We start from the raw sequence: 25,750 nt of genomic DNA, 5'->3' as shown, positions 1-25,750 counted from the left end.
ACCTACACAAATCTGTATACCTAAAAAAAACAAGCAAGAAGGAGGACCCTGGGTAAATGATCAATCCTTACTCAAAATGACAAACAGTATGGACATTGGAAAAAGGAGAAAACAGGAAACAGGACAAAAGCCTACCACAGAGGGCCTCTGAAAGACTCTACCCAGCAGTGTATCAAAGCAGATGCTGAGACTCATAACCAAACTTTGGGCAAAGTGCAGGGACTCTTACGAAAGAAAGGATAGTTACTAAGACCTGGATAGGGCAGGAGCTCCACAAGGAGAGAACAGAAGCAAAATATCTGGGCACAGGGGTCTTTTCTGAGACTGATACTCCAACTAAGGACCATTCACGGATATTACCTAGAACCCCTGCTCAGATGTTGCCCTTGGCAGCTCAGTATCCAAGTGAGTTCCATAGTAATGGGAACAGGGACTGCCTCTGACATGAACTCAGTGGCTGGCTCTTTGACCACCTCCCCCGGAGAGGGGGACAGCCTTGCCAGGCCACAGAGGAGTCCTGATGAGACCTGATAAGCTAGGGTTAGATGGAAGGGGAGGAGGACCTCCTCTATCAGTGGACTTGGAGAGGTGCTTGGGAGGAAAAGAGGGAGGGAGGGTGGGATTGGGAGGGAATGAGGAAGGGAGCTACAGCTGGGATACAAAGCAAATAAACTGTAATTAATATAAAAAATAAGGAATAAAAAATTTTACTTTTCAATATGTTGATTATAGGAATGTTTTAACACAAAAAAACATTTATTCCCATAAGTGAAAAACAGGTTTATTGACAATTAAAAATTGCTTCATAATTATCTTGTGCCTAATTAACATAATGGCAGTCAGAGAATATGATGGATAATTTATCTAATACATAAAGTGTATGTGTGTGTGCATATGTGTGCAAATATAGACAGACAGACAGACGTAGATGATAGATATTGATTGGAAAAGATCCAAAAGCTTTTACTGATCATCTATACATTGTCCTCAAAGGACTACTAACAAATAAAATTTTTAAAAGAAAACAAAAACATTACATATGTTAGGCTGTGTCTTCATAAACCTTAGTATGTAGGCAAAGATGCTATTCATTCAGATAATAGCTTTAAACTCTATGACATGACCCTGTGAGTGTGTTCTATTTTAAGCAGTGACTTTGACTTCACTTTATCATAATCCAGAGGGCAAGGGATTGCAATCGATGGAGGGCTGATCATGTAGGAATGACAGTGGAGTAAGAGGTGTCTCATCGGTGATTAATATGGGCTGTTGAGCACATAGAGACACCTGATTCTGAATTTGGAAAACTGAGAGGGAGGACCTTCTGATGAAGGAGCTGACATTTATACTAATGAATGAAAAATGAATGGTGTTGTGGAGACAGGAGAGGCAGCATACCCTAGGATGAAAGAAACATGCTAGAAGTTCCCTGGTGAGGGACTTGGTGCATGGGTGGGCTGATAGCAGTGCTTGAACACTATGTACCAGAATCTGAGTTTGATTCCAGCATGAATGAAAAAAGCTAGGCAAAGGCATGCATGTTTAGAAGTGCCAACTAGACCTTTGGTGCTTGATTATGTACTTAGCCCCAGGTTCAGTAAGAAACCCTATCTCAAGAAATATCACATAGTAACAGAGTCCCAGCCAGAATATCTGCACACATGTCACACATACACATACAAATACAATCAAATTAAACTAAAAAGAAGGTATAGTGAATACCAGCAAATGAAAAAGTATCATACAGTTTTATTAGGGGTGTGTATTAAGCTAGAAAAGGGACAGAAACTAAGGCACAAATGGGCAAGAAGTGGCCAACTATTAGACATCTTTTAAGTATCACATCTGAAGGACCTTGTACCCCTTGAAAGCAAATGGCAAAGACTTTCCTTAAAAAAAAACCCTCCTGGGAAGCAGTGAAGCCAGCTAAGTTACAGGGAAACCTGGAAAGATGGAAAGAGACTGGAGACTCAGCCGTACTTCAGGTGAAATATGCCAATTGTCAAAAACAATAGTGATTATGTGGTTCAGATAGAAAGCAGTTGTGCAGGAAACTGAGGCAACAGAATTTACATGAAATGAGAAATTGTGTGATTCAGTGTATACGAAGAATCAATACTTTCTATGCCTTCTGAGTTGATTACATAGGTGAAGGATAATAATTATAGTTTAATAAAAAAAAGGAGTGAAGGAATGGTTTCTTGTTAAGCCACTTACAAAGCATCAAATGAAGAATTCTATATGACTTAAATATGTCCTAGAGCAAATACTTGTCCAGACTTATAAGACTGAGAAGCATCAGCTTTCAAGTAGCCATCAAAACTAAGGAAAGATAAATTCACTGGACTCTTACAGTGTGGAGAAAAAATGAGAACAGAGTCTATAGTGATGAAGAGAACCAAGCAGAAGTGATACGTCAGAAGTTGGAGAAGCAAACTGGAATTCCACTCTGCTAAAGAATCAAGGGATACCTGTTCTCCATTTACTTTGACCTTATTCTTGGCACTTGGTTTGAACTAAAAAGAAATCTATAGTAATAGCACAAAACCTGCCCTATATATAGCCCCTCTATAGCATGCCCGTCTATAAGAGAAGACTAACATCAGTAAGCCTGAAAAGGGGAGAATCAAAGACAAAACATCATGTGTCCTTCTCAAATCCCATCTAAGTATGACAGGTCAGTGATATGAAGAGATAGCATCTCGAGATTTATTAAGACATCACAGTAGCTTATATGCTTTATACAGTATGTTTTCTAGTGATTCCTGACACTTATTCCCAGGAATTGTAGTGAGGATAAACATGAATGAGAACTTCAAATCAAAGCCTGTCAGGAGAAATTTATACTTGGTGTCTATTTGTGGTTCTTGACACAAAGCTCCTGAAACCCTTGAAATCTTTATATATGTGTTATAAAAGAGATATCTGAATCTAGATAGCTTCAGAATGGGACTTGGGTGCAAAATGCCACAAAAAATAGAGGTTTTAGACACCCAGTCTGACTCCACACTGCAAATGCCAAAGAGAAAAGAAGGTCTCAAGTTCAAACAGATAAGTATGTTTCAATGCCATAATCAATCATACCCACACAATACATTCACAGTAAAATCAATCAATCAATCAATCAATCAATCAATTTAAAGCATTTTTAAAAAACAGACTTTGGAGAGATTTCAGGTTGCTGAGTACATGGGTGTTCCTGGATAGCGGCTTTCCTGCATCCCTTTCCCTATGTGTTTCTTTCCCTTGCTCTTTATTTACAGTGTTTGCTATGTTCTTTGTAATAAACCACAAAATCCCTAGAAAAAGTTGTCGAGAAGTCTGTAGTTGTCCTAGAAAGTTAACCAATTCAGGATAAGTAGTCCCCCAATTTAGAGCCAGGTGTCCAGGAGCACAGCTAAAACAACCTAAAGCCTACAACTGGCATCTAAAAGACAGAGTAATGACCAAGGACTTGACACTCACTGTGATGAAAGGCTGTCTTCAGGAACAGAATGTGGAAATGAATAAAGTATTGGCTATCCCATTAGTATCTGTTGACTGGTTACTAGCAGAGAGAAATGCACACATCTTGATCATTGTGGTGGCTAGTTTTAATTGTCACCTTGGCAATGTCTAGAATCACCTGGAATTGGGTGTCAATGAGGGACAGTCCAGACCATGTTACTCCGTGGGCATCTCTATGCAATTATATTGATTGCATTTATTGAATTGGGAAGACCTGCATCATTAATACAGCACCGTTCTGTGAGTTGTGTATAAAACTGAGCTCTATCAGGCATGTATTAGTTTGTTGGTCTATGCCCCTTGACCATGAATGCAACATAACCAATTTCCTCAAGACTCTGCCACTGTGAGTCCTCTGCTATCAAGTCCTATAGCATATGAACTCAAATACTACTTTATCTCCTGACTTGCTTTCATTGGGATATTTTGCCACAGCAACAGAAACAAAACTAACACAGTCATGAAGGGTTAGATTGCATTGTATAGAGTGTGTGAAAGCAGAGAGGAGAAAAATTTCCTCCAGCCTTCTTTTATAACGGAAACCACTTCTTTTTAATAAGCAATTTTATTTTATTATTTTTTTATTAATTACAGTTTATTCACTTTGTATCCCCCCATAAGCTCCTCCCTCCTCCCCTCCCAGTTAAACCCTCCCTCCCCCTTCTTCGCGCATGCCCCTCCTCAAGTCCACTGATAGGGGAGGTCTTCCTCTCCTTCCATCTGATCTTAGTCTATCAGATTTCAACAGGAATGGCTGCACTGTCATCTTCTGTGGCCTGGTAAGGCTGCTCTCCCCTCAGGGGGAGGTGATCAAAGAACAGCCCTATCAGATTATGTCAGAGGCAGTCCCTCTTCACATTACTATGTAACCCACTTGGACACTACACTGCCATGGACTACATCTGTGCAGGGGTTCTAGGTTATCTACATGCATGGTACTTGGTTGGAGTATGAGTCTCTGTGAAGACCACTGTGTTCAAATTTTCTGGTTCTGTTGCTCTCTTTGTGGCGTTCCTGTGCTCTCCAGATCTTACTATTTCCCACTTCTTACATAAGATTCCATGCACTTTGTCCAACAGTTGGCCATAAGTCTCAGTGTCTGCTTTGAAAGTCTGCAGGGTAGAGCCTTTCAGAGGCCCTCTGTGGCAGGTTCCTAGGTTGTTTCCTGTTTTCTTCTTCTTCTTCTGATGTCTATCCCCTTTGCCTTTTGGGATGGGGATTGAGTGTTTTAGTCAGGGTCCTCTCTCTTAATTAGTTTCTTTAGATGTACAGGTTATAGTGGGTTTGTCCTGTTATATGTCTATATGAGTGAGTATATACCATGTGTCTCTTTCTGCTTCTGGGACAGCTCACTCAGGATGATCCTTTCCAGGTCCCACCATTTACATGCAAATTTCATGATTTCCTTATTTTTCATTGTAGAGTAGTACTCCATTGTGTAGATGTACCACAATTTCTGCATCCATTCTTCAGTTAGGGGCATCTGGGCTGTTTCTACCTTCTGGCTATTACAAATAAAGCTGCTACAAACATGGTTGAGCAAATGTCTTTATTGTGTACTTGAGCCCCTTTTGGATGCATACCTAGGAGTGGTATGGCTGGATCTTGAGAAAGCACTATTCCTAGTTGTCTGAGAAAGTGCCAGATTGATTTGCAGAGTGGTTGTACAAGTTTACATTCCCACCAGAGGTTTCTCCTTTCTCCACAACCTCTCCAGCATGTGTTGTCACTTGAGTTTTTCATCTTGGCCATTCTGATGGGTGTAAGGTGAAATCTCAGGGTCGTTTTGATTGCATTTCCCTAATGGCTAATGACGTTGAGCATTTTTTTAAGTGTTTCTCTGCCATTTGATATTCCTCTACAGAGAGTTCTCTGTTTAGCTCTGTTCCCCACTTTTTAATTGGATTACTTGGTTTGCTGTTTTTCAGCTTCTTTAGTTCTTTATATATACTGGATATTAGCCCTCTGTCAGATAAAGGGTTGGTGAAGATTCTTTCCCAATCTGTAGGCAGTCATTTGTGTTTTCTTTAATTTTTCCAATTCTATCTTCAGATCTTGAACCGTTTTGATGATTTCCTTAACCTGTCTGACTGTATTTTCCTGGGTTTTTTTTTTTTTTCAATGCAGTTTATTCAGGAACCTTGAACAATCCTCGGACCCTGGGGAAAGCCAGCCCACAGCTTAAATAGCCTCTGGGTAGCCAACCCAGGCATGCCACGTGGGCAATGCAGATAGATAGGTCCACATACATGGAAGCAAGCCAGATCCTCAGCCTTAGCCAAATGTGGAGTTGTTCGTGACAGAGAGCACTCACCATCGGGAAGGTGGAAGGCGGAAACCAGCTCCATCTTTAAGGCATAGCATTCCGCAGCTCTCTACAGTTCCCCCTTTTTGTTTTAGACGCATCAGGCAAGAGTAGAGGTCTGATCTCTGATATTAGAAATAAATTGGGACTTTGTACTGATGTTCATTTAGGTGTCATCCACCCAAAGAGCATCAGACCCGTCTGATACCTTTTTCTCAGAGGCGGGACCTGGGGCATCAACCCGCATGCAATCAGACATGCTCTTCTCTGGGTCCAAAGCGGCTGACCCTGAGTGCAGTGCTTAGCCTCGCATCCTGAGCGTATCATTTTAGCTTTTTATGGTATCCAACCATGCTTGGGGAGAATGTCCTGCTTCAATGGCTGTAAAGGCCTGAATGATCATGGCTGCATCACACTGTTGTGAGACTCTAATCTTGCATATATACCACAGGCAAACCAAGGAGACCAACACCAGAAGGCCTGCTAACGCTCCCATGCCTGCCCATTCCTTCAGATGATTCATGGCTGCAGCAATCCATGTTGATAATCCTGTGGCTAGTCCTGCGTCCACTCTGGTAGAATTTACTGTGACAATGGCCACTCTCAGCTGCTCCATCGTAGTATCGAATTCTCCAGTCCAATTACCTAAAATATAGCTCGACAATTGTTTAGACAGATTTGCAGCACAGGAAAAATTCTCATGTTGTATGCTAGTGACACAAAGTCCAGCATACTTTCATTGACAGCCAGGTTGAGCGATTTGCCATAAGGTATCAATTTGCTCCTGCAAGAGGTCAATCCTCTGATTGAACACCAGCAAGCTTCCTTTTAGTTGAGCATTAATTCCTTTATGTACAACTAAGGCATGAGCTACATTGGCTAAATGATTATTCAGGGTCTGAGCAGTCTGCACAGTATGACTCATGGCTAATGCCCTGGTGGTAGCTCCAACAGCCGCCAATAAGATGGTAGTAACAATGGTGGCTGTAGTTCCAAGATCCCTTTTCTGTCTGAAGAGAGTCATAGCGTGAGGGGCATCAATAGGCACAGGCACCCAGTCAGGCATGCGAGTAACCAGGGCATACCTAAATTTACTAGCATTCCAGCATTGGGCAAAAAAGCAAGTATCATTACCACAACTACTTGGCTCTATCTGGCTAATAATGAATAAAAATGGGGGATATAGACAAACAGGTGTGGGCTTATAGGAAATATTATGAGAAGCCTTAACCCCTCGTTGGAACATCCTGCGTCAGTTCTAGAACTAGCAGTGGTGGTGTCCGAGGTCTGAGTAGGTTCAGGAGACCATTGTCCCCAGGGGCGAGACGTGCTCCATGCCAATTGACTAACTCCATGTTTTCCTCCACTTTTGAAAGTCATTTAAGGTTCTTAAATTATTTTTTTCCTTTTTTTTAAAAAATTTTCATCAATTACACTTTATTCATTTCCTTAACCTGTCTGACTGTATTTTCCTGGGTTTTTTTTTTTTTTTTGCATCAATTCTTTCAGCTATTTGTTTGAGCAAACCTCTGTTTCTTTTATTTCATTCAGTGATTTAAGCATTTCCTTTCTAAAGGCCACAAACTGTTTGGCTGTAACTTCCTCTATTTCTTTACAGATGGCCATATTCTGTTTGAGTTTATCTTCCTCTAGGTCTTTACGTATTTTATTTGTTTCCTCTGTTATCATCTTCATGACCATAGTTGTTAGATCATCTTCTTGGATTTCAATTATGCTGGGGTGTCCAGGGCTACTTGCCCCAGGATAACTGGGTCTGGAAATGCCATATTACTCTGTCTTTTGTTGGTTGAGCTTTTATGCTGGCCTCTACCCATTGGGATTAGTTTGGGGTTAGTTTCTGGTGGTTCTTGGGGATCATGTGGTGGAGAGAATCCCCTTGTCAGAAAGCTGTTTTTTTCTTGAAGGAAGTCTTCTCTGCTTTTTGGTATAGTCACTGGATGGCTGGAGTTTTTCAGGAGTTGCCACTGCTCCCCTCAGGGATAGAGACTTGAGTTGTAACTGTGGTCTTTGTTAGTCGAGAGGGTTCTCCTCTCACCCAGGGAAGTCCTGAAGACAGCTGCCCTGCTTCTGGGTTTCTTATTGTAAATTTAATGATCTGCTGCTCTGAGCTGTGTGTTCCGTGGTTTGGTCAGTTTTGTTAGGGATAACTAGTTGCCCCTTGGAGCCGTATCTGGGGGTTAGTCTCGGGGATTCCGGGCTTTTGTAGGTCTGAGGTTGGGGCTCTGTGTCTCAGTCCCAAGCGGTAATCTGTGGTGGGTGGGTACCACTTTCCTGGTAACAGGCTATCTGGTACACAGCAGGTCCCTGGGTTGGGCTGATCTGTGGGACCTTTTCCGGGGATATACTGGGTGGCCTAAGTCTGTCCTCTTTCTTAGTTCCCTGTGAGGATTTCTCCTGACAGTGACTCCCAGTCTATGTTGCCCTGGGGCACACAGTTGGAGAGCTGGCGCACAGCAACTGTTTTTGCCTATGTCTGGAGCACAGCTCAGTGATGGCGGCTTGGACCCGCCAGTCTGCGAGACTTTTTCCGGGGAAAGAATGGGTAACCCAAGTCAGAACTGTTTCCTTCCTTCCCTGTTGATTCTCTCGCGAAAGAGACTCCGGTCTGTGGTGTTTTTGTGCCCACCGATCAGCCTGGGAAGGTGATCAGGAGGTGTAGGCGTGTGGCTCGGTCAGGCAACCTAGTGCCTGTGCGACCCGGGATCTCTTCCAGGTTCTGGTTGGGTGGCCTGAGAGTGGACCCGACCGATTCCCACGCTGTGGGGGGTTTCCTCTCACCTGGGAAACATGATCGCTGTTGTTTTAGGGCCCAGAGTTCAGTCTCTTGGTCCCTGTACAGGAAACATTGTCCTGCTCCTCAGACGCCCTGTTCTCCTGGCGCCACCATCTTGTCATCCTCCGGAAACCACTTCTTTGTTCATTTTTCACTAAACATTTTTTTCACAAGACTGTCTTGTAACTTCTGTGTCATTTGATTATGAAGGAATGATATAACTCAAAACAAAGGTGTCACTAAATCATTTTTCTCTTGTATTAAACAATTATACAGGTAATTTTAATCATTCCATCACTATCTACTTGATCATATTTATTTCTTTACAGTTTTTTCTACAGTTCCACTGCCATGATAATATGAGCTACATTAACAAGCAGAGGTGTGCCAAATATATAGTATAAACGCCAAAACAAGTTTACTGAGTGGTCCAAACAGGATAAAGTAATAAAAGATGTTTGCCAATGTAAGTACATACAATTTTAAAGTTTTAAGCTGGGAATACAGAGAAATTTTAATACAGCAGCATGGCTGACCTCACAAGGGATGATATGTAAAGACCTCCTAAGTCTATGTGATCCAGCTGAAAGGCAGGCATGCCCTGGGTTATCATATGATCTGGCTGGAATACAGACATACCCTTAATCGCAAACAATATGTCTAATTGAGGAGCAGAAACCCTGATGAATCAGAGAAAAGTTGACAGACTGAGTCAGGGATAGGATACACCCAACTCTCACTAGAATAGTTAGGCAAGAAAGGCTACTGAAGAGCAGTGAAGAGAGAGAGCAGAGGAGTTGAGTCCGGTGTGGTTCGGTTGAGGGCAGTGAAGTGCAGTTGAGTACAGTTGAGTTCCTGCAGTTTCATTCAGTTCATGAAGTCATTGCAATCAGTGCAGGGCAGTTCCTGCAGTTCAGAGGCAGTTTTTCCAAGCAGAGCAATTTAATCAGAAACCAAGAGGAGTCCATTTGAATCAGTCAGCTGGGAGAGGAATTTGAGCTAGAACAGCAGAGCTGAACCAGCCAGCCAGAGTTCACAAAGAAACAGAAAGGGTGAACTTATTCAGCAAACTTTAGGAGGCCTAAGTTAGCAAATGCAGGAGAGAAGCTACAGTTCTCAAGGTCCAGACTTGCAGAAGATTAGCTTGGATGGAGGTTAGGAGCTTCCAGGCCTACGCCTAAAGATAGTTAGATAGAAACACTCTGGGCTCAGCTCAAGCCACATGTACATAAAGCATGTATTCATATGCTCTCCTCTCATCCCTTCATCCAAGAAAATAAAAACATTTACATGAGAAAGTTCTTATCATCACAAAAACATCATTTTAAAATCTGTTGTGTCTTTAATCATGTGTGCATGTTTGGATTAACTAAACAAAATATACAAATATAAAAAGTTCTTTGTCAAATCCCTATATTGAGGTGTGCTGTGATCTTTCCAAGGAAGGGCTGGATTTGCAAATTGGAATAAATGAAAGAAAGATGAAAACATATAGGCTAAGCCACTGAATATCTTTTACTCATATGTAAAATATTGTCATTTGTTGTATAAATTCTTATTTACTTCAAATTTAACTTATAAGGAGAAGTTAGGGATATGGTTAAGTTTATAGACTGCTTGTTGCACAATCATAGGACTTGAGTTTGAGCCCTTGGAATCCCTGATAAAAAGCCCAACATGACGACATTCCTATAATCCTGGAATCCAGGAAGGAGGAGGATCTTTGGAATCTGATGGCCAGCCAGCCTAAATGTTTCCAGAATCAGTGAGTTTGAGTGGAGAGAAAGTTACATGAACATCTGGTCTCCATACACATGCTCAGACATAATCTGTTTACCAATATACACACAAATACATACACATACAAACATGGGTACATGTGAAACACACACCAAATTGTGATAAATCAGGAAAATACTTGGACTTATGGCTAAATTAATTCTGTAATATTTTAAAATTTTATGGTATATGCTAACTATCTATCAGTTCTAATATTAAGATGGTCTTGGTTTAGTATTTTCAACTGAACTGTGAATTGTTAATAGTTTATATTGCTAGCATACGTGATTTCCTTATTTTTAAGATGGTTTAACGACTCAGAAAAGCTAAACTACCCAGAAACTGTACAATTCTTAGTGAATGTCAGAATTCCTAGATTATTCTAACAAACAATTGTGTCCATTACAAATTATGTCATATCATAGAGACAATATTTAAAAATAAACCAAAAAGCAAAGGTTACCTATTGAGGCAACATCAGAAATATCATGTCTTCAAAGGAAAATGTTAAATGAATCAAGACTGTGGACATATATTATTAATTTTATAATCCTGGACATTCGTGTATCTCCTTTGCCCACAAGTCGTGTTCTAAATATTAACTATATTACTTTCATATCTCAGATTTTGTTTCTTTTGTTTGTTTTTCAGCTAGTTTATCACTAAGATAAGAAATAAAAGCTCTTATGTACATTGCCACCTTGGTCTGAACAGTTTATGTGTGTAAATGTTTAAAATGTCTATTTATTGGAAATTTTTCTATTGTATAAAATAAAAAAGAAAATATATAAACAAAAATATTATGTATATTTCAATATTAAGAAACTGAAAAATGCAGATTGGGAAAGGATCTTCACCAACCCTATATCTTACAGAGGGCTAATATCCCTCTGTAGAATATCTAAAGAACTTAAGACATTAAACACCAACAAACCAAGTAATGCAATTTTAAAATGGGGTACAGAGCTAAACAGAGAATTCTCAGTAGAAGAATATCGAAAGACAGAGAAACACTTAAAGAAATGTTTGACACTCTTAGTTAACAGGGAAATACAAACCAAAAAGACCCTGAGATTTCACCTTATACCCATCAGAATGGCTAAGATCAGAAACTCAAGTGACAGCACATTCTGGAAATGATATGGAGAAAGGGGAACACTCCTCCATTGCTGGTGGCAGTGCAAACTTGTACAACCACTTTGGAAATCAATCTGGCACTTTCTCAGACAATTAGGAATAGCACTACCTCAAGATCCAGCTATACCACTGCTAGGTATATATCCAAAAGATGCTCAACTATACAACAAGGACATTGGCTCAACCTTGTTTGTAGCAGCTCTATTTGTAATAGCCAGAAGCTGGAAACAACTTAGATGTCCCTCAACAGACAGAAATTGTGGTCCATTTACACAATGGAATACTACTCAGCAATTAAAAACAAGAAAATCATGAAAGTAGCAGGTACATGGTGGGATCTAGAAAAGATCCTCCTGAGTGAGTATCCCAGAAGCAGAAAGACACACATGGGATATATTCACGCGTACGTGGATATTAGCCACATAATATAGGATAAACATACTAAAATCTATAGTCCTAAAGAAGCTAGATAACAAGGAAGGCCCTAGGGAAGATGCTCAGTCCTCATTCAGAAGGACAAACGTGATAGACATCACAAGCAGGTGAAGACAGGGAACAGGACAGGAGCCTACCACAGAGGACCTCTAAAGACTCTACTGATTGAGGTATTGAAGCAGAGGCCGAGACTCATAGCCAAACTTTGGACAGAGTGCAGGGAATCTTATGAAAGAAAGAGGAGATAAAAAGACCTGGAGGAAACAGGAGCTCCACTAGGAGACCAACAGAGCCATAAAAACTGAGCCCTGGGGGCCCTGAAGAGAATGATATCCCAGCCAAGGACAATGCACAGAGAGGACCTAAAACCCCAGCTCAGATGTAGCTCATAGATTCAGTCTCCAAGTGTGTTCCCTAGTAAAGGGAGCAGGGAATTTGTCTGGCATAAACTCAGTGGCAGGCTCTCCGATCACCTCTGATCTCACTGTGGGGCTTGCTAGGCCACAGTGAAGGACAATGCAACCAGTCCTAATGAGACCTGATAGGTTAGGGTCGAATAGAAGGGGAGAAAGACTTCTCCTATCAGTGGACTAGGGGAGGGGCATAGGGAGAGAAGAAGGAAGGAGGTTGGAATTGGGAGGAGATGAGGGAGGGAGCTACAGCTGGGATACAAATTGAATAAATTGTAATAACTGATAATAATTTAAAATATTAGAAAAAAGAAACTGACAAATGGGCCTGGAGAAATGTTTCAGGGGTTAAGAAAACCTTCTGGATCTTCCACAGGACTCAAGTTTGGTTCCCGGTACCCACGTGGGGCAACTAGTAATCTTCTGTAACTCCAACTCCAAGGGATCTGATTGCTTCTTCTGGCTACCACTAGTACACATGCCTGCTCAGAAGAGAGACACAAACACAAATACACCAAAAAATTAAAAAATAAATATTCTCACAGAAATGAGAAACGAAAGAGAGTCAATGCATATAAACAACTACTCACTATTAATTTCATTTGAACATTCTGAATTCAGTCTTCTGTAAAAAGAACAAAATCTTATAATACAAGATAAAAAAATATATCACTGAAGGGCAGATGTATTAAAGGTCACATATATTATTAATGTCTTCATATATTGTTAGCTGAAATTGGACTATTTTTATCAGCCTTATTGAAAACCAATTTTGTGACAGTAGTGAGTTGGTGCATATCTTTTCTCAATGTAAATGCTGCGTTAGTTTACTCCAGCCTAACAGCACAAAGCCCCATTCTACCTTACACACACATATGTAATTTTCAAAAATCTTCCTCTGAAGTTCCAACAAGGAAGTGTCAAATTCCTAAAGTGAATATAACCTGGTCTCAAAGATAACTTCTTTGGATTCTTCATATTTATCTGACCATTCTCCTCTCTGCCTGGCCTTTGTCACCCTCTAGAGAAACTGTCATAAGCCTAGGATCAACAGGTCAAGTTCTGACTTCACAGAAGCTGGCCTCTGAGTAGCTACCTGGCTTCACAGAACTTAGTATGCTGAGGGGTCTCTACCTCATGGAATAAAGGATTTATTTGGGAAGAGAACAGATATAATAATAAATCTGAATATTTTAAACTGGTGCTCCCCATTAGCTAATATTATGACCAGTGTTTTTGAATGTAAGCATCCATGTTTTGGAATACTCTTCTTGTTATAAGCTCATTTTGTTATTTAGCACACAGTGAGTTTAATTAATATATATTTTTTAATTTTACACAACTACTTGAACAACTTTGATTCACTTTGAGAATATAAACTGGAGTATGTGCTCTGAGAACAACTGAAAAAGCATAAGTGAACTAGAAAAAGAAGGGAAAATGACTGCTTATTTATACTTCTGAACTTCCATAAGAATAATAAATATGGATAATCAATAAATTATCTTAAATATTCTCCACACAGAAACCAGATCATATATCCATCTAAAATTGAAACAATCATCCTGACTTGTATTCACATGCATAACAATATCTGTGTGCATATAACCATACTGAGTTCAGATACCACAAGCTGAAGGATGTCACAGAACTGTATGTATAATATGTGTTTACACTGGTGCCCACACGCTTAATGATTGCCCAAAATAATGATATGGCAAAGGTAAAAACTGTGGAAATGTCATAGCCAAATCAACAACTAAGACAGAAGTTCACCACCTCCCACTCAAATGCCAATTCGAAAAATACTGAGGTGCTCATTAGTAGGAAGAAATGTAATCTGTAATATTTCAGAATATTAAGACTAGCTTTTTTGAAAAGGTGTTTGCAGATTTAGGAAACAAATAACAAATGACTCCAACTTGTCCTTTGGACTTTCTGTTTCCTCTTTTTGCCTGCAAGCTTATGAGCTCACTTGGATTTAAGTCCTGGAAAAATCACCAATTTACACAGTATGGTAAGGACATTCCCTATGTTATAAGATGTTAATAATCTTACAACTAAAATTAAGTTCTCAAACAGTTTCCTAAATCAAGAACATACCATTTCCTCTGGAGTTCACTATGAAGTTCTCTAAGGTCATGATTCTCCCATAGGTTACCAGCTGGCTTTAGTCAAACCCTCAAAAATATTTTATTCATATCTTCATTGAAGTAGAAAATATTTCATAGGAGGACATGCAGTCCTTGGGTGTTCTCAATTATACATAAAATAATATTTGATGTAGGGTAATAAAAATTAAAGAAACATATCATATGCCGTGGCTTGATTAAGAGATGTCCTACATAATCTCCAGCATTTGGGCACTTAGTCCCCAGTTGGTGACAGCATTTGGAGAGGTTTAGGTGGTGTAGACTTGCTGAGAAAAGTACAAAATAAACACTTCCATAAGGTTGGTCTGCTAATGGTGTTTTAACACAGAGTGATAGAAAAGTAACTAATATATCATTTTATACACACAAACTTTAGACTTTTGGCAGAGATATCAGAGTAAATGGTACAAGTTTTTTTAGTTTTCCTGTCTGAAACTAAAAAAGTAAAAACACTTTAATCACGCATTTGTTATAATTTATTCTTCCCTCAATCCATTTAAAAATGAAATAAAACAGAACTGATCTCAGAGACTCTGCATATATTTTATAATGAAATATAGAGCCTTTTCCTAAGATCACATTATATTAACAACATCGAAACATGTCCTCATTAATATCATGCTTAATTTTTGTTTTACAGATATCCTACTAACATAAGCAGATATACCATGTTTCTCATTGTCTGAAATTCTGCTGCCAATGTCTATACAACTTTGGTACTTTATCTAAATTTGGATAACGTGTGTGAACAATATAAATAGAAAATCTTCATGTATGAGTATCAGAGGAACAAAATTATCTACCAAGTGAATTATTGTGAATGACTTGGAATTAAAACATTTTCAGAAAAACTTTTTAATTGAAAATCAGTTTTCATACAATATATTCTGATCAAGATTTTGTCTCCCCCAACTTCACCCGAATCTTAACCACCTTCCCACCCACCCAACTCCACACCCCGCTCTCTTTCCCTCTCTTTAGAAAAGGTACAGGCAAACAGAAAAAAAATAGAATAAAGTGGAAATAACGAAAAGAGAGCAGAAAAAACACACAGACACATATACACACAAAAACTCTATAAAACACAAAATCAGACACAAAAGACAATCAAGACAAAATGTGTTCAATAAATATGAGCTAGTAAGTCTAAACAATTTGGTTGAGCTCATTTTGTTTTGACCACCTACAGCAGAGCATGGGATGTGCCTTTATGTGGGGCTAATATACCCAGTGACATTCAGTGGAGAAAATTAATTTTTTCTTTGAAAATGGATATCAAGTGGAAATATCTTCTTGGTTAGAGATGGCAGACATTTTTAGAGCTCCTAGATCTGGCATGATTTAAGCAAGCATCAGGCCAAGGATTCCAAATCCTGTGTATAAATTTGTTCTCTTTTTGCTCAGACAAATTGAACCCAATTTCTATCTATCACTAGTGCCTGACCAAAAGATCCAACAAATAAAATATGGTTATTTTTAATAGTGTTATCAAAATTACGAGCCATTTTTTGGTGCAATCTCATAGTCTTTTTATAATAAAGCCAAATAGTGTAATAATTGTACCATTTTTCCTTACTAAATTCTACTGTTATTTGAATGCCAATTTTCTAACCATTGGCATGGACTGACATTCTATGTTTAGGTCCTAACTTTGACATTCTGCACACCCACCACAATAATGGAAACACCTGATCCCTTAGAAAATTTAAAATTTCACAATAGTAGCACACTTCCAAATTCAAGTAGTTAAATCACGTTCTGTTTAGCAAAATTTTACCCAAGTTCAAAATATTTTTTAATGTCATATTTTTACTACATGGTCTTCTACTTGGAAATTTCTTATGTAATGACAGCTGCAACAAAAACAAAGAATAAAAAATGTACACTGTGCAGCTTCGATGAGACTAGAGTGCATCCAGGACTCCAGTCACAAGTTTCGTATACAATCTTAACAATTATTAAGGCAAAAATTAGGTGAGAACTCCTGTATGAATTTTAAATAGTGTAAGTATGGGTATCTCTAAGAGTAGACATGATAGCTATCTAAAGATCAAAGACTCCTTCCCTGGGAGGCATGAATGGATGCAGGTGTTCCAAAGCAAGGTTGATAGATGAAAAAAGACAGAAGAACAATTGCAAAGACTGGCCATCTCTTCAGGAAGCAGAGTACAAGAGAGTGTTCACTGTATAAACATGATGATAGCTGATCAAAGCCTGCTTAAAATAAACTAAGATGGGTTATATGCATGTTATATGCAGCAGCTACAGTGATGTCTTGTGAAAAGTCTGAAGATACGTGCTCAGGACATGAGGGAAAGACAGATAAGAATAGTCTCTTTGAAGACATGACCAAGCAGTGATATGAGAACATGTTCTAAGCTTCAATTGCTTCAGCTGGCATCAGTAATTCTTAAGAACCAGAAAAAGCAAAAATGAATAACATCACCATGTATTTTTAAACATATGTAGGGGAAGAGTTATATAAGAAAAAAAGACAAAAAAATAATCAGTGATGGGCAATAAATAAAAATAAATAATTCCTAATCAATTTTTATTTTTATCCTTTATTTCATATATGCTCACTGTGTGTGTGTGTGTGTGTGTGTGTGTGTGTGCTTGCACACACTGCTTATAGAGGCAAGGAGGACACACTGAACTAGATTTAATAGCAGTTATGGCCACCATTTGGGTGTTTGGGACGTAACCTAGGCATCTTCAAGAACAACAAGAGGTTTTAACTGTGAGCAATCCATTCTTAAAGAAGATGTGAAAAAAAAATAAGACCAGAAATAAATAACAAATATATAAAACTTAGAACATAATGAGAGATGTAAAATAGACAAGTCAACATCACCAAAAATTCTTGCTGATCTGTGATTCCTATACAATCAGGAAGCTGTGAGCTCCTGCCCTGGAAACTGTGGTTTTTCTCTTTTTAAAAAACAGAACTAAGAAACTTCTCTGTAGTTTTGCTTTCTATGTAAGTCTGGCCACATATCAGGTGCCAAAATGTTGAAAGATTATTTTTATAAAACTGTATTTGTTTCTCAGTTTCTCACTTAACCCAGCAATCACACAGGTAATTAAAACTCTGTTTTATTTGTTTAATAATAAGCTTCACAACACAACAACTAAGCAGTTATTACTCCATTCTTATTTCTCTATGCTAATTTGGCTTTCTCCCAGTGTACATAGCAGAAATTCTTGCTTTATGTAGCTTTCCTGCTCCAGCTCTTGTCTTCTGATATATCCTGGACAACTGTCGGTGGCTGAATCCCTTACTTCCTCCTTCAAATTCTCCTCCCTTGGCTGGCAGAAAGTCCAGCCCTATTTTGACCCTTGCTCAGCGACTGGCTGTAAACTGCTTTGGTATATAAGGGGACAACTGGGAGTAGTGTTCACACAACAGAGACAGGAGATTCTCAGAACAAAATTGCAACCAGATATGGGGAGTACCAAAACGAGCATTTGAATTACACTATAACCTTAAGCCTACAGGGTAGGGCATCACCCACACCTCTCCTGCCTCAGGGCAGACAAGTGGCAAGGTAAGCTTTTCTGTGCTTTGGCCCTCTGAACAGCTCACCTGAGCCCCCACCATTAGGGTCAAAGCTGCTGTGCTGTCCAGGTGGGTCCAGGGCGTGCTGTCCCGAGAGCTGCAGGCTCATGATCTGTGGACAGCTTTCCCAACAGATAGAAATAGCCGGGGGGGGGCATCACCTCTATGCCTGTGCCACCCCAATGGAAGTGAGTGGCAGGGTCAGATCTCCTACACTCACATCTCTGGGGTCAGCTCACCCCCACCCCCACGGTCAGTTCTACTGTGTTGCTTGGGTGAAGCCAAGGGCCTGCTCTCCCAGGTGCTTCCACCTCCACAGCAACGCTTCAGTGATGGGTGGGGCCAGCTTTCTAGAGCACTGCAGCTAGTGAAGGTGAGGCCAGTTCTTCTGTACAGATTCTGGACATCCATGGAGTCCCCAGAGCTGCCTTGACCAGGGAAGTTCTTATATTCTCTTGCAGCAATGTGAACCACATAATAATATGTCCCAGACATAAAACAGCTTTGGCCACTAAGACAGGCATCAAGTTAGAATGATATCAGGACTGCCATCTGCTCTGCCCCTGACTGAATTAAGAACACCACCACCAGCAAGGTGATCCTTTGCTCATTGCCAGGGGCAAGTCAAGAATCAGGCATAATTTTTAAAAACACAAATGAAACTGATTAGGAATCAGACATAAATACAGGAGACAAAGGAAAAGCAACACATGTATAAATCGTGTCAAATGAATATGAAATGCATTTAGTAATATTAAAAAAGAACACTAGTAAGAATGACAATAACACCATTTTAAAATTCAAATCTTTCCTGTAACCATACTTTTCCTCTAAAATGTGACCACTTATTTATAAGTTAAAAGGACAAGATATATTCCTGGAAGAGCTAATTCAGAACAATAAAACTAAGAAATATAAAGGAGGATCTGAATAATATACAAACATGCAATATTAATAAGAAAGTTTATTAAGATCACAGAAACTAGATGAACTAAAAAAAAAGACAAGGTATATTTTGTTTCTAAAGGAAAGACATTTGATGAAAAGTAACAAATAGTGGGGAGATTGGGAAAATCTGATATGGACAGTATCTGAAATCAAATCAATAACAGGTAAATTTGAAATATTCATATTTATGAATGGCTAGTTAAAATATGACCTCTCATAAAAAGGGAATATGATCAGAAATTTTACAAAGAAGAAAAAATAAAACCATTAGTAAGTACAGAAATAATGGGAAAAATATTTATACATATTAGCACCCAAAGAAATGCAAATTAAGTCATTAGAAGAATATAAGTATAAATAAATCTTGTGTACTATATAGGAGTATTATTTGGTGTCAATATTTTAAACAATACTAATATATTCCTATAAAATAATATTTTGTGCATAAACTACTAGAAACAGAAAAATCAAATCAATAATATCCTCAGGGACACCTGCATAGATATCCATATAGATCATGTAGAAAGAAACATAGCACCTACAGAGTAAACTAATCATGGGGGTTCACAGAGACTGAACCACCAGCCAAAGAGTATGCATGGACTGGGCCTATAGCCCCTATATATATGTAGCAGATATGCAGCTTGGTCATCATATGGATCCCCTAGCCATTGGAGCAGGAGCTGTCTCTGACTCTGTTGTCTGCCTTTGACTCTTTTTCCCCCTAGCTGGGGTGCTCTGTCTGGCCTCAGTGGGAGAGGGTGTGCTTGGTTTTGCTTCAGCTTGATTTGCCAGGATGGGTTGGTACTCATGGGGAGCTTCCTCTTCTCTAAGGAGGAGGGGGCGGCAGATGGGGCACAGGGTGTGAGGGTGGGACTAGGAGGAGAGGAGGGAGGGGCTGCAATCAGAATGCAAAGTGAATAAATAAAGAAATAGGAAAAAACAGCAGTGTGTTAGAACAGCAAGAATGTGAAACAATTTAGATGACAGTCATTGAAGGCACTGATATCAGTGATGGAAATCTATAAAGCACTATGTTTGCAAGGATGGCTCGAAGTTTCAAATACAATTATGAATAAAATAATGAGAAGCAGTGTAAGATGCATGGAAAAATAATTCATACTCAAACCATAGCAGATTTTAGAAAAAATGTGAACAAAAGATATATACTTGCCAGTATTTATAATAAGTTTGACAATTTTAAGATAGGAGAGAAGAATATGAAATAGAATGACAATAAGAAAAAAAATAACACAGGAAGAAAATTGCATTAGTCCTTTCTGTGTAGTTCTGACCAAAGAGCTGACAAAAGGTTCAGGAAATAATTATCTATTTTGGTCTATGGTTTCAGAAATTTCCACGCAGAGTCCATTGACACTGTGCGTCTTAGGGGGACATCCTGCAGTATGACCACAGGGTTTTAGCTCATCTGGGTTGGCCGATCTCCCAAAACTTCTATAACCTCCCAAAATAGTGCCACATGCTGGGTCCAAGGCACTCAAATATGAGAGTATAGGAATATTTTTCATTCAAACCGTAGCATTCCTTACTGACTCACATAGGTTCATGGTCACCACATAATACAAAACACATATATCCTCATGTCAAATATCTCCATAATCTTAACACTTCCAATATTGTTCAAAAATCTAAGTCTAGAATAAATACAGTAATTCAAGAATTCTTTTTATCATCATCTACTCAAAATACAAGAAAAAAAAGGATGAATAAATTCCCACATGTAATAACACAGAGCAAGTATCCACATAAAAAGAGAGAAAGGGACACAGAAGAAAGGCATTGGATAGAAGCAGGACCTAAATTAAGTAGGGCAAGCGCCAGTCCGTATAGCTGTATGTCCTGTCTGGAGCACGTAAGAACATAATGTGAATTCTAAACGTGTGTGCAGCAAAAATTCTATTTCTTTGCCTGTAGCCCATTTGGCGTTTGCATTGGCCTGGCTCCACTTATCCACTACAGTTCTCATAAACAGAGCCACACAGACCTGATGTCTTCAATATCCTGGGGTTATTCAATGTGGCTTAGGATTTATCCTCACAACCTCATCCACTATCCTCTCTGGAAGTTTCTTCAGGGGAATTCAAGCTTCCTATATTTTGCTTGGCCTCACAGACTTTTATTGGGAATCTTAGGAGAAACTTCCATAATCCTAAAGCTTTTATATTCTTCATGCTTGCGAAATCAGTAACACATTGATGACACTAAATTCTGCCATCAAATCAGGAAGTTCCCAGGCACCTTAGCAACCATGAATGTGGGAACCTAAGTAGAAACCTAGATGTCTGGGCAATTGAGGATTGAAACAGGGAAAACAAAACAAACAAAAACAAAATCCCCAGACCACCATGTTAGAACAGAATGTCCTTAAAGTACGCTTTCAAGATAAAATATTTTACTACTATTGATTACTGAACTTAATTTCTAATCAATTTCTGAATGTCCTCCAGGAGCCCATTTTATTGTTCTCTTTAAAAATATTTGGCTTTTCTTTCTTTTATTTCTTTATTTTTATATTATGTACTTAGTGTTTGACTGCATGTGTCAATGTGAGGGTATTGGATCCCCTGGAACAGGAGTTATAGACAGTTGTGAGCTGCCAGGTGGGTGCTGGGAATTAAGCTGGGCCCTCTGGAAGAGCAGTCAGTGCTCTTAACCTCTGAGCCATCTCTCCAGCCCAGTTGGCTTTTCTTGAATAGTGTTGATTTGTTTTAAAGTCATGCCTTCTTTTGTCCTCTTCCTTGCACTCACTCCTTTTCTTCTGGTTGAACTTAATGTTTCTCACATCTTTGTCCTCTGTCTTTTTCTCCCAGTCATCATTGCAAACCTGGCTAAAAGAAGCCAGAAACGGTGTCATTCTTTCCACGCTTTATCTTGTAATTTTTATCTTTGTAATTGTTTCTGCCAAATTAATCCATTTCTTCTACATCTCATTTTACTCAAAATTCTCTATCAAAACATACAATAAATGCTCTCAAATTCAATTCACAATAGAGTTTGCCTGTATTTGAAACCAATTGAGCACAGACGTTACCAGCTGCATTTCTACTGGCATTCTGGTCTTCTATAACCCCACTGAAAACATCCACTCTACCCTGAATATAGCATTCTGGGAATTTTCTGACCTACATCTCCAAATTTCCAAATTCCTGTTCCAGGTCACTGTTAAAAACCTAAAATGTACATGGTCAGTTTTATAAATTATACAATCCCATTTCTCTGCCAGTTTTCTATAACTATGATCAAACCCCTAACAAAATCCATTTAGAGAAGGGTTATTTACTTTGACTCATGGATTCAGAGGACTCAGCCTGAGGTTGTTTGGCTTTGCATGCTGACGCAGAACATCATGGCAGAGTGATTATGTGTTCTGCACTGCACTTTGTATCGCTGCAGACCGGAAAGCAGAAAGAGCAACCCACAATCTGGACAGTAGCAATATACCCCAAAGACCCACCCAATGACCTAATTCTGCCTGGTACACTTCATTTCAGTGATTCTAGAACCTTCCAAATAGTGACATCAGACTAGGACTAAGTGTTCAAATATGAGCTGGTGATATGAAAGAAAAGAACACTTGGGGCAGGAGATTATTAAATGAGAGGGAGTGAGGAATGAGGAAGGAAGTGGGTGATAGGAAGGACAGTTAGCTAGAACAAAAAAACAGAAATAACTACTTTAAAGGCAAACTAAAATTTTAATTGTTATTAAATATGAAAATATAATATTTCAGGGCTGTGTATGAGATACCTCCCATGAGTCCTTAGTTAAGGGAGACCCCAGAGGTCTCCAAAATGATATAGGCTATGTCATTGTTCTTGCTTTCTCACCAGAAATAGATGATAACACCTTATTACTGACAGCATCACATACTTTGATTACATGACTGAGAAAGCAAGCTGGAACTGAACTGAAAGTATCGTCCCCGCTGGCTAGCATTCATGGTGTTTGGAGGTACTCTATAGACTCCTGAAGGAGGAATGTTATCAGTGGTCTCTAATCAGCTATGAAGTCTGCAAACTGCTCCTAGCCCACCAAACAAGACCTTCCTGATGCTGCGATAGGGGTATGGATGTAATGAGAAAACCAACTACTTTCTAATTAGAGTTGAGTTCCACTCTTTAGGAGATAATTCACTCATGGTATTTAAACCTCACCTTAAAGGCCATGCCTGGGGATTTCATAGGTCCTTGAAGAGAATCTACTATAGTTGGATCATTAAATAGATATGTTGTCAAAATGTCTTCTAACTATTAATGTTTATATCCATAGATAAATGTGGTACTCAGCATATCACAGAAACTTCTTGTTGAGGTGGACAGTGTTAATGAAGAAACTCACAATTTGTCAGAGTTCTAAGAGTAAATGATTGCTGAGTGCTCAGGCCTAACTGGACATCTATATTTCCCCCTCCAAAACCGAGAGAGCTTACAAGAAAAGGAAGGGATGGAGCACAGGAAGTACTGATGTGAAATGCTGTCTTCTGGATATGGCATGCCCACTGTAATAGCATAGCAGCTCTTATTCCTTGCCAAACACCTGCACCAAACTGCCCACAAACATTCAGTAAATGGATTAGGGAGGGGTGACATTCCTCCTTAAATAGTTATGACAGATGCATGTGCTTTTGGGCAGAAAGAGTCATTTTCTTCAGCCTCAGGTTAGTTACTCAAACTCCAGTAAATAAACCTCCATCCATGCTCAGGAGAGAGACCCTAATTAAGCTCAGTGGGACACACACACACACACACACACACAGAGAGAGAGAGAGAGAGAGAGAGAGAGAGAGAGAGAGAGAGCAACAAAAAAGATTTGTAAGTCATTTTCCCTATACGGAAGTGAGTATATTATAATATGAACACAATTCTTTCCATTTTCTTGGTGGTGAATATTGACCCTTCTCATAATATCAGAAGTCAGCAACTTTTAAAAATAAAGAGTAGTACATATTTTAACTATTTCATTGTATCTAGTTGAAAAAACTTCACAGAAAAGTAAGAGGTATCCTGTGGATATCCAGGGAAACTCACAAAAAGGAGTAAAATGTGAATGACAAGACTCTTATGCATAATCACATGCTTTAAAAATGTGATATTGTTTTGGATTCTTTAAGAAAAAGATGTATGGCTCAGCTTGACATTTTAACATAAAATAAATAAAACTCATGGATATGAAAGAAACCAAATAGTGTACAAAATTGGTCCTACAAGAGTTTTGGAAAAAAGATAGATCAAAATTAAGATCTTTAAAATTGATAAGCCATGTTTGGAAGGCATTTGTAGCAAAAAAAAAAAAAGTGATCTCATATAGTTGTAAAACTAATATTAGAAAAATAAAACAATTAATGATAGATTTGTATGTAAGTGTTAGAATCATAGAACAATGTTAAACCTACTAAAATCATAAAGTAAAAACATTTTAAAGACATAAAGCAGTACTGAGACCTGTGTTGTGCCGTGAAGTGAAACTTACAGGGATTTGTGTGATTGTGAAACACAACTTTAAACTGATATGTCATTTGACAGATCTCATCCCTCCTGCCTTGTTAACTGGTCACATTCCAGATGGAACAGTTCTCTGGGCAAGCACAAAATACAATTCCATTCCCAAAGTAGCCTTTAAAAGAGAGGTACAATGAGTGGAAAACAACATAAACAAATACAAAATGTTGCTATATAAACATGTTTATATTTTTTAATTTTTAATTTCTTTGTCTTTTATAATATAAGTTCAAATATGACTTTTATCTGAATTTTGTATAATATGAAAACAGGTGGATCACAATGCCTGGTTGCTCAATTTACTAATTTACATGCTATTATTTCCTCTCGCTGGTGGGATGCATGGCTCCATCTAATATCTCCCAGGGATCAGTTCTGACTTTCTGAGACTGGTAAACTCAGATAAAAATTTCTCACAAAGGGAGATGGACCTGGAAGAAGTTGGGTGAGCAGATGAATGTGATCAAAATACGTAGTGTAAAATTCTTAAATAATTAATTAAAATAAGAAAAAGTACAATAGGCTGACAATATTCCTACATATCATGAATATATGATTTGACAAAGATGGTCAAGCACATAAGCAGTACTGACACAAAGACTGAGCTGGGTGAGCAGCATTCCTAGTGCCTTGCCTCAGGAGTCATCTCAGGCGACGACATGTCCTGCTTCCTTTCTGAGAGTGTTTTGCAGTTTTGTTCTGACTACTGACCAAGAACGAAAATAAAAATTTTGCTAAATGAGCCACCATGTGGTTGCTGGGAATTGATCTCAGGACCTCTGGAAGAACAACAGCAAGTATTCTTAACCTCTGAGCCATCACTCCAGCAAAATTTTGCTAAATGAAATGGCTTCTGCGTTTGTTTTATTTATCACAGTTAACAAGTTTTGATCACAAATTGAGCATTGTCAGTAAAGTTTTTGCTTGCAGAATTAAAAACTGGATAATGACAAAAATCACTGAGAGTTGGAAAAACTATCTTAAGGTTTATAATCACAAAGACATAGCTCTTGGAAAAAAAAGTGTGCTAGCAAATTACCCAGAATGCAACAAAGACAAGATGGCACAAAAGGGATATCGAAACTGTAAGAACAACATAGAACAGACCTATGCCTGTGAGATAGGTCCTAGAAAGACACATGTGTAAAATTAAGTAGAACATTTGAATATATATAGCTGAGAGTTTTTCAGAATAAATGAAAAG

The 25,750-nt window shown here is 38.8% G+C and overlaps 1 non-coding gene across 1 annotated transcript; it reads right to left on the bottom strand.

The window, feature by feature from the left end:
• Positions 1-18,557: 18,557 nt before the first annotated feature.
• Positions 18,558-18,701, bottom strand: LOC132646594 (small nucleolar RNA SNORA48). The gene has a single exon (XR_009584857.1). It is a non-coding gene; the product is annotated as a small nucleolar RNA SNORA48 (small nucleolar RNA).
• Positions 18,702-25,750: the final 7,049 nt, after the last annotated feature.

Source organism: Meriones unguiculatus, chromosome 11 (assembly GCF_030254825.1).
Source record: "Meriones unguiculatus strain TT.TT164.6M chromosome 11, Bangor_MerUng_6.1, whole genome shotgun sequence".
NCBI classification, from domain to species: Eukaryota; Metazoa; Chordata; class Mammalia; order Rodentia; family Muridae; genus Meriones; species Meriones unguiculatus.
The sequence above is the reverse complement of the archived record's forward strand: the minus strand, read 5'-3'. Positions and strand labels throughout refer to the sequence as shown.